Raw genomic sequence first — 11,300 nt, forward strand, 5'->3', positions numbered from 1 at the left:
ATACTTGGGTAAAGGACATAATATTTTCTAAGTGCTTGAAAGATAGATTTAAAAGTTTATCTCTTACAACTATTTCAAACAATTTATCACTTAAAATTTATCAATTTTGATTCAAAAAAAATATTTATTTAAAAACATTACATTTATAATATCAATTAAATTTATCCAATAGAGTTTAGCTTAACAATTATGATCTACATGAGAAGACCGAAAAGAAATTATCAGCGTCGTTGAGCTGAATATGTGCCACAACCTGGTGGGTGTTAGTTGTGGGATGAATTTATTCTTCATACAAGTTGGGGTTCTGGATCCTCCTCTTTTTCGTCTTCATCTTTACCTTGACCGTCATGTTCATCTTTATCTCCTTCCTCTGTGGTTAAGGGTTGTGTCATCCTAGGTTGCCATTGTGTGTCCTCCATTCTACGAACATGTGGTTGTAAAGATGAGTCAACTTGGTAGAACAATGGTGTCAGGGAAGTTTGCGACATTATCGGCGTATAAGTGTATAGTGTTGCATACACTAGTTATGGATAATATGATGGAATTGTCGAAGATGGTGGATATGTTAGTGGAGGATACATTAATGTTGTTGTCGGCATTGGCGTATTACTGGGAAAGGAGGTGGTGTAAGAAAATACCTATATAAGGTGTTAAAGGAGGGTACAGTGGTGCATAGTATAGTGCTTGTGTAAAAAATATGGGGTTAGTGAAAACACCAAAATAAGTAGAGTCATTCTGACCAGGAGGTGGTGCAACAATCAGTGCCTCTTGTTGGGTTAAAGTCAATGATGAACCCATCTCGCCACTTGCTCCAGACCTTGGATTCTGGTGCGATCGTCGTGGCCTCTTCGTATAATGTTGTCTACCCATTTCACCTCATCCGGCAATAGATATGTTTTGTCGTGGTGTCTAAACTATAGAATGTACTCTGGAGTAGTGGCTAATTCCCAAGCGATAATTGGTTTGCGAATAGGTATGAAATCATACCTATGCTCTCAAATGTTGATATATTCCTCGTGGAATTTAGGTCAATCTTCGTCAGTTCTCCCCCACAAGTCGCCCTTGTGCAGTGCTCCGATGTATTGGGGTGGCAGAAGAATAGCTTGCTAAAACCCAAACTGCCGCATCACTCGATCAGATTCGTGCTTCTCCACTGTGGCGTAAACTACAAATGACACATTCATGTTCCAAATATTGGGATTGACCAAGAATTCGAACAAGATGCATTGTTGAATTATTAGATCTAAGTATGACATTCATTCAAACTATAATACGAAATAATAAAGTTTATTATCTACTTAATATTAATTTTGAAATCCTTACATGAAAATGATATAATTAAAAATTTTAAAAAACAAACATCAGCTTTCGATCATTGATCTAACAGTAGCCGGATATCTTCGAGCTCCTCGGGTAGCTCCATATAACTCGGACTATAGTTCCACCTATTCAAGTAATATGTTTTTTTAAATATAATAATGAAATAATATTATGATAACTATATTATCAAATTAATTTTACCTTATTACGAGTGAGAAAGTATAAGGGTAGTCGGCTCAATAACGTAGAAATGGTAGCCAAAACCATGCCCATGAATGCAAAAGGAGTACGCAACCATCGATTTTAATTTTTTATGGTTGCATCTCCCAAAATATCTCTCGGTACAACATCACCAACACGACTAATCCCCAACTGAGTTTGCCCACTTCCTTTAAGTCAATGAGTTGTAGTAGTCACCTTAAAAGTACAAGAGTTTGAGATTTATTTGGCATTAGAACACCTCCAATTAACCTCAAGATGTACCTTCCCTAACAGTTTCTCGTAGAGATATTAGAAATTTTCTTGCAACCATTTCATCTTTATTCGGCTACCGAAAAACTTGTCTGGCACATTGCCTAGCAGTTGCTTACAAATGCTGCTCCAATGTCACGACCACTAATCTCGTAACGACTGGCTCATTCACTGGTAAACTGAGTTGTAATTAAACATCCTCGAGTGTGATTGTGCATTCACCACATGAATATGGAATGTGTGTGTCTTGAGTCTCCATCTTTTGACTAATGCACTTATAAGTGTGGGGTCCAATTTACACTCCCCGAGCATACGAAACACGTGCAAGAATCCCACATCTTCCAAGTAGGGTTCAATCATAGGCGATGGCCTCGAAGATAGATTGTCTATATATGTCTTCAAAATATGATCTTCGGCCTGATTATAAAAAAATAAAAAATAAAAAATTTAATCTTTTTAACAACTTAATAATGAGCTTATATATATTTGGAAATATAATGTGGAACAAAATTTTATCTAATTTTTTGTAGTATAATTAACATACATAATATATGTTATAGAAAAAAAAAATTTATGTAGCACATCTAATTTTAACTTGGCCCTCTCAAGGTTAAAATCCTGGCTTTGCCACTGTGCATGGAGATGATAGTCTAAAATCTAAATTGTACATGCCCAAGAAATTAATAAAATTATATTTAATTTTCTAGGAATCACATAAAGCAGAGAGAATTTCACTTTCGATTTATACTATAAACATAGCTTAGCCTGACTTTGATACCAATTATTGGAAAAAATCTGGTTCAAAAATGATTTTCTTGCACAACAAAAAATATATTTTTTAAAACAGAGCCTATTTGTGATATTTATAGCAATAAACCCTTTATCAAAATAGCATATGTGTTTTCGGCTAAATGGATCCTTGTCGTTCCTAGCTTTCAACCGAACGACCTTCTTCGCTATTCTCGTACCACAAACTGCTTCGAGCGTGGGCTTGAATGGTTCGAATCAAATATAGAACCAAAAATAGTTTTTTTTTTAGATTCAGTGTGAAAGTAAAATCTCTCTCAATAGTAATTGGTAGTATTGTTATTTTGGAAAATAAAATTTATACTTAGAAAATAAATTCTCACTATCATCAGGTAGAGTAACAATATCTCCAAGTCCGTGTTTAGCTCCACTAGTGCCATCTATTTATAGGGGAAGAGGTGAAACCTTAATTGAATTGTAGAAATCTATTCAAATAAAAAAACAAACTCCTAATCTAATTAGGAGTAGGTGGGGTGACAATCCTATTTAAACAAACTAGGGTTGTCGTCCTTTTATTTAAACATGAGAGCTTTTGGGCCTCTCCCATATTGGGTCTAAATTACAAGTACTTTCCTGAACTTTTAACCTAGTACTTTATAATTCGATCTAACATGATATTTGTTTTTCTATTTTTTAAAATAAATATCTTTAATTAATTTAAATTAATTAATTTCTCAATTAAATAATTTCTCAGCCCAATTCTAATTCTGTTAAAATCATAACGACTTTACCGTAAAACAATCTATGAGAAAATATATTTAACATTTCTACATTCAACGGATTCACTATGACCAAATGATTTATTTTCATAGTCAAACTTTATTTAATTAAAAAACCATAAATTCATTTCCAAGTCATTTTCATTTGGAGAAAACTACATATATTTCTAAATCTTTTCCATTTATTCATTTTCACAAATTTTATCTAATTTTTTCATTTGATTCAACATGCAATTCATTTTTGGTTTCAACTAGCTAGTGGAAGGACTGATTGGACATATACGATTAGGGCTCAAATTATTTATTAGTAAGTTCTAGCTCTTCACCTATTAATTATAAACTCATTTAGTCACGAAGTCATTCCACTCTAGTATCGTGACTGAGCTTTCCCCAACAACATACCATTATGAAAGCAACTTGATTAGTGCTCATCCAATGATCTTGTCATAAGTGTGTTACCTTCATAGGATATCCTTAAATCTCTTTAGGATAAATATGTTCCCCCAATATGACCATATTTCATCTCATGGTAACCATTACATATTCCTTTACAAAAAGTCAATTACTATCATATAATAATCAAGTCATTCATCACAAAGATGAACGACTAGTGGCCACATTTATTTTTCATCAACCATGTAATGCCAATGAGAGGGTATCATTTACCCATATCTCGGGCTATGAATCCCGCTACTGTGAATGACGCTACATAGCAGAAGTCGTATACCCAACGCACTAGCTTTCGGTTCCTTATTTATTTAAACTCGGGCTTTTACTTACATAAAAGTATACGAGTCACGCATACATAGTCCATCATCCACTCAAGATTAAGGTATGCCACACTTTGTGTAACACCTCTAACCCGTATCCGTCGCCGAATTAGGGTAATGAGGCATTACTGAACATAACACAACTATCTCAAAATCAATACATATACATTGTATATATTATTTATATATAATAAACTTAGTCTAATATTAAATATGTAAAATGTTAAACTTCTCTTCTAACCATTTTTAATAAACAAAGACATTATAATCCAACTAATAAGACATTACAAACTAGCAAATCCATAAGGAAATAAATCATTTTATTATGGCTATTATATTTATATACAATATAACAAAGTACTACCTTCAAAACATTTATCTAGTCTGTACATGCCATAGTTAGAATTTAAATATTTTAAATACCGAGACAATAGATAGGGTGTTGAACTTGCTAATGATCCCTGAGCTTGAAGCTTGATTTTTGATCTATAAAATAGATAGACGTAAACAAACAAAGTAAGCTTACATAGCTTAGTAAGTCTATAACATAATTAAAATATATATAAAAAGAAGAATCATATAAATTCATAATTAAACTTATTGAAATCGCAAATACCACATATGTTACCATTTGAATATTTGCTACTCATAATCATCTTATTTATAATCAAATATATGTACTCGTAGAATTCTTACCAATGAATATATAAATATGTATATACAATATGCATACCACCAATTGTATATTTAAATACTCATCAAAAACTTACATCCGAATACTTTTATATATCATTTACATCTAAACGAATGCATACATCATTATTAAATACCTGAAACCGAATGCATATATACTTCATATGTGTATAACCGAACGCATATATATATTTAACAAATTTTATAACCGAATATATATATACACATCAAACAAATATAACCGAATACATTTATACTTACCAAGATGCATATATAGGTTTCTCACATACATCTATCCGAATGCGAATATACCTAACAATTTCATAGAATTGAATATATATAAATACATACTCATCAAATACATATATACGAATGTTTATATGCTCATCAAACACAATGACCAAATGTATATATATATTCTTTAAATCAATAGGACTAAATCATATACATATCCAATACATGCAAACACATAATTTGAACAGATTCACTGGCACAAAACCTGCTAGGCCTAACGCCTGATTCAATACACTGGCACTTAGCCTGCTAGACATAAAGTCTGAAATGTTTCACTGGCATCAAGCCTGCTAGACTTAAAGTCTGAAATGTTTTACCGGCATCAAGCCTGCTAGACGTCTCTGGCATCAAGCCTACTAGACTTAAAGTCTGAAATGTTTCACTGGCAATAAACCTGATAGGAACTGAGCCTAAAATCTCAATTTCATTCAAGAACTTTTACATGAATATACATACATAATTGAACCTCCCTTATATATAAATTTCATACTTAAACTCATTACAGAACATATACATGCATATTTGCATAATCGAACCTCATATAAACTTGTATAAATGGCATATCTAAATTCAATACACGAACATATACATGTATATTTGCATATTATAGATCCAATACAAAGTTTTATACCAATATAAACCTATGTTTATTTTCGAATCTTAAGTACACACGCACATATATATATACCTTTTTATTAAACTAATACTTTATACTTGTATATACATGTATAAATTCGAAACTTGTACATATAAAAATATAAAACTTTTATACTCCAACTAAATTCGATAAATTTTATAATTGTATATCCTTATAAACCTTCATACTTTAATTAAACTCAAATGACTCTATAAGTATGTACCTATGATTCGAACATGTAATAATAATATATATAATTCACTCATACTTTTAATTATTTCAACCAACATATTTTAAATTATAATTCATCAAAATACAGCACATATACATACCTATATACTGATTTTATGACATTAAACAGCTAATAGACTTACCTCGGACGGTGAAAAGTCGAAACCAGACGATTAATCGACAACTTTAGTTTTTCCCCGATCCAACTCCGATTTCTTCGGTTCTTGATCTTAATCTAACTCAACAATGGCCAAACCTTAGACAAGCTTTTATCTTTTATTTTTTCTCTAGTTTCGACAATGGAAGAAGATGATATGATAATGGCTTTGTTTTTCTTTTATTTGATTATAAAATATATTATAATATTATTATTTTAACTTTTATTTTTAATGTATAAAAACCATATAATAAAACAATATGCCGTCCACTATGCTATAATATTGGCTAAATTTCAACATAAGGCCTCCAAATTATAAAGACAACAACAATTAGACACTTTCTTATTTTAACCATCAAATTTTTATTTTACGCGATTAAGCCATTTACTCAAATTAAGCACACAAATAATAAAATTAATTCACGAAACTTTCACACAAGAAAATTCACACATAATAAAAAAACAAAATAATATTAAAATATTTTTCTGACTCAAATTTGTGGTCTCGAAACCACTTTGTCCAATTAGAGTCAAAATCGGGTTGTTACAACTCTCCCCCCTTTAGAAATTTTCGTCCCCGAAAATCTTACCGGTGAATAGGTTTGGATAACGTTCTTTCATTGTGTCATCTGGTACCCAAGTTGCTTCTTCAACTCCATGTTTATTCCACAATACTTTAACTAACGGAATTTTTTATTTCGTAATTCTTTAACCTCACGAGCCAGAATGCGAATCGGTTCTTCTTCATATGTCATATCTAACTTAATCTCAACCTCTGTCAGACTAATCACATGTGAATGATTGGATCGGTATCTACAAAGCACCGAAACATGGAATACATTGTGATCTTTTCTAGTTCAGGTGGCAATAACAATCTATAAGCAACCGCTCCGACCCGCTCCATAATCTCATACGGTCCAATGAATCTCGGACTCAATTTGCCTTTACGACTGGATCTGAGTATTATTTTCCACGGTGAAACTTTCAGAAAGACTTTATCTCCAATCTGAAACTCTATATCTTTTCTCTTCAAGTCTGCATATGATTTATATCGATCCGATGCTGTTTTCAAGCTATCCTGAATCACCTTCACTTTCTGCTCAGCTTTTTTAATCAAATTGACCCCGTGTATCTTATTTTCACTAAGCTCCGTCCAATACAATGGTGTACGACATTTACGACCGTACAAAGCCTCGTAAGGTTGCATTTTGATACTAGATTGAAAACTATTATTATACGCAAATTCAATCAAGGGCAAGTATCGTTCCCGTATACCTTCAAACTCAAGAATGCAACATCTCAACATATCCTCAAGTATCTGAATGATTCATTCGGGCTGACCATCTGTCTGGGGATGAAAAGCAGTGCTAAAATGTAGTTTAGTACCTAGTGCATCTTGCAGTTTCTTCCAAAACTGCAATGTAAACCTTGGATCTCTATCCGAAATAATAGAAATAGGTACCCCGTGCAATCTCACAATCAGAGAAATATATAATTCATCAAGTTTATCAAGTGAATAATCAGTACGAACCGGAACAAAGTGAGCCGATTTTGTCAATCTATTAATAATAACCCAGATTACATCTTTCTTACTCGGTGTCAACGGTAAACCGGATACAAAATCCATCGTGACTCGGTCCCATTTCCATTCAGGTATCATGATCGGCTGAAGTAATCCAGAAGGTACCTGATGCTCGGCTTTTACTTGCTGACATATTAAACATTTTGAAACAAAGTCAGAAATGTCTCGTTTCATACCGTGCCACCAATAGTGTTGTTTCAGATCGTTATACATTTTCGTGCTACCCGGATGAATAGATAATCGCTATTATGAGCTTCATTCAACATCATCTGAATTAACTCTGAATTTTTCAGAACACATAATCGATTTCTGAATCTCAAACAATCTTCAGCATCAACTAGAACCTCGGAATCAACATTCAAGTCACACTGAGCTCGTTTTGCAATGAAATCATCATCAGCTTTCTGAGCTTCACAAATTTGTTGAACAAATAACGGTTTTGCTTTTAACTCAGCTATTATCGCACCATCATCAGACATAGCTATATGCACATTTATTGCACGCAAAGCAAACAGTGATTTCCAACTTAAAGCATTAGCAACAACATTAGCCTTTCCCGGATGATAATCAATCACAAGCTCGTAACCTTTTAACAACTCTAACCATCATCGCTGTCTCAAATTCAGATCCTTCTGAGTCATCAAATATGTCAGGATTTTGTGATTAGAATAAACATGACATTTTTCACTGAAAAAATAGTGGCGCCATATTTTTAAAGCAAACACAATAGCGGTCAATTTGAGATCATGCGTCGGATAGTTCTTTTCATGTGGCTTTAACTGTCTTAAGGCATAAGCTATAACTTTTCCTTCCTGCATCAAAACACATCCCAAACCGTTCAAAGATGCATCGCTAAAAATAACAAATTCTTTACCCGTCTCTGGTTGAACTAGTATTGGAGCTTCGGTCAAAAGGGCTTTCAACTGATCAAAGCTTTTCTGACACTTTTCTGACCACTTGAACTTAACATCTTTCTATAATAACTTTGTCATCGAGGTTGCAATCATAGAGAATCCTTTCACAAACCGCCTATAATAACCAGCGAACCCCAGAAAGCTTCGAACTTCAAAAACATTCCTCGGAGGTTTCCAATCAAGTATAGCTGAAATTTTACTTGGATCAACCCGAATACCTAATGCTGATACAACATGGCCCAGAAAACTGAAATTTTACTTGGATCAACCCGAATACCTAATGCTGATACAACATGGCCCAGAAAACTGACTTCACGTAGCCAGAACTCACATTTACTAAACTTTGCATACAACTGTTTATCTCGCAAAGTTTGTAACACAAGTCTCAAATGTTCAGCATGCTCGGTTTCATCATGAGAGTAGATCAGAATATATCTATGAATACTACTACAAACCAATTCAGATACTGTCTAAAGATCCGATTCATCAAATCCATGAAAACAGCAGGTGCATTAGTAAGTCTGAAAGGTATCACCAGGAACTCGTAATGTCCGTACCTTGTTCGGAAAGCTGTCTTAGGCACATCAGAGTCTTTAGCTCGCAACTGATAGTAACCTGATCTCAAATCTATCTTTGAAAATTCTAAACCCCCTTTTAACTGATCGAATAAGTCGTCAATACGTGGCAATAGATATTTATTCTTTATAGTCACCTTATTGAGCTGCCGGTAATCAATGCACATTCTCATCTTTCCATATTTCTTTTTCACAAATAGAACTGGCGCACCCTAGGTAGAGAAACTTGATCGTGCGAAACCTCTATCTGTAACTCTTGCAACTGTGCTTTCAACTCATTTAATTCAGTTGGTGCCATACGGTATGGAGCTATCAAAATTGGAGTCGTCCCCGGTACTAACTCAATACCAAATTCTACCTCTCGAATAGGTGGCAAACCTGACAATTCTTCAGGAAACACATCTGAATGCTCACACACAACTGGTATGGATTCAATCTTCTTTTCAGTCACTTTACTATCAAGAACATACGAAAGTAAGCTTCACAACCTTTTCTTACATACTTCTGAGCCAACATCGAGGATATCACTGCTGATAAACCATTCAGATCATTAGATTCAATCCGAATAATCTCGTCATTTTGGCATCTTAAATCAATAGTCTTTTTTTTGCAGTTAACCACAGCATCGTGCAAAGTCAACTAGTTCATACCCAGAATTATATCGAACTCGTCAAATGGCAACAACATCAAATCAGCCAGAAAACACAAATCTCGAATCATCAACAGACAATTCTTACATACTTTGTTAACCAAAACACACCAGCTCAAGGGGTTTGATACTCTAATCACAAACTCAGTAGACTCAACAGGCAAAGTCTTACTGAATAATAAAGTCTCACATACATATGCATGAGTCGAACCAGGATCAATCAATGCAATAACATTAGTATCATAGAGAGTGAAAGTATCGGTAATGACATATGGGGAAGAAGCCTCCTCACGAGCTCGGATAGCATATGCTCTGGCAGGTGCACGAGCCTCAGATCGAACTACTGTGTCTCTTGTCCCTCTCTGACTGCCACTTATATTGCCTGCATGTCTGGGTGGTCTACCCCGCACTGATACATTACTCGGTCTGGTACTCTGAACAATGATTTGCTCAGCCATCATCGGACACTCTCGAATAAAATGATCCTTTGATCCACACTTAAAACAAGACCAATCATGCAATCTGCAATCTCCAGGATGCCATTTACCACAATGCTTGCACTCTGATCTATTTTGTCGAACATTACCAACACTAGCAACTGAAGTAGCTCGTGAACTCACAGGAGGTCGATTTGGATCCCGTCTAGAAAACCCAGCAGTAGCTTTAGATCGGCTGTGATCTTCTCTGAATTTCTTTGAAGTCGACTGAAATGATTTATTGAATGTTCTTTTACGAGAATCTCTAGCTTCAAATTCAGCCTTCCTCTTCTCTTTCCCGAGTTCTTCGGCTTTGCAAGCTCGTTCAACAAGTACCACAAACTCTTTTATCTCAAGTATACCAACTAACAATTTAATATCTTAATTCAGTCCGTCTTCAAATCTCTTACACATAGCAGCTTCAATCGACACACACTCTAGGGTATATCTCCTAAGTAGCACAAATTCCCACTCATATTCAGTAACAGTCATACGACACTGTTTAAGTTCAAGAAATTCTTTACGTTTCTGATCAATGAATCTCTGACTGATATATTTCTTGCGAAACTCTGTCTGAAAGAATTCCCAGGTAACACGATCTCTCAGTACTACAGACACTAGAGTATTCCACCAATGATAAGTAGAGTCACGTAACAAAGATATAGCACATTTCAAACATTCTTCGGGTGTACATTTCAGTTCTTCAAATACAGGGATAGTGTTATCAAGCCAAATTCATCCCGCTCAGCATCATCATTAACTGTAGCCCTGAACTCTTCAACCCCGTATTTTTTAATTTTATCAACAGGGGGTCTGCTTAACCTCATTGGATTAACCATCGGAGGTATCACTGGTATCAGGGACGGATTATTTTGAGATGGAGGTTGTTGCACACCTGGATTATATATTGCATAAACTAATCATTCATCATTTGGTAGAAGGCTTACTTTGCCTCCCCCTCTTGGGTACTCGAGGTAGGCCGAGAATCAACTGGCATCGCCCCAT

Source organism: Gossypium hirsutum, chromosome D12 (genome assembly GCF_007990345.1).
Source record: "Gossypium hirsutum isolate 1008001.06 chromosome D12, Gossypium_hirsutum_v2.1, whole genome shotgun sequence".
Taxonomy (NCBI): Eukaryota; Viridiplantae; Streptophyta; class Magnoliopsida; order Malvales; family Malvaceae; genus Gossypium; species Gossypium hirsutum.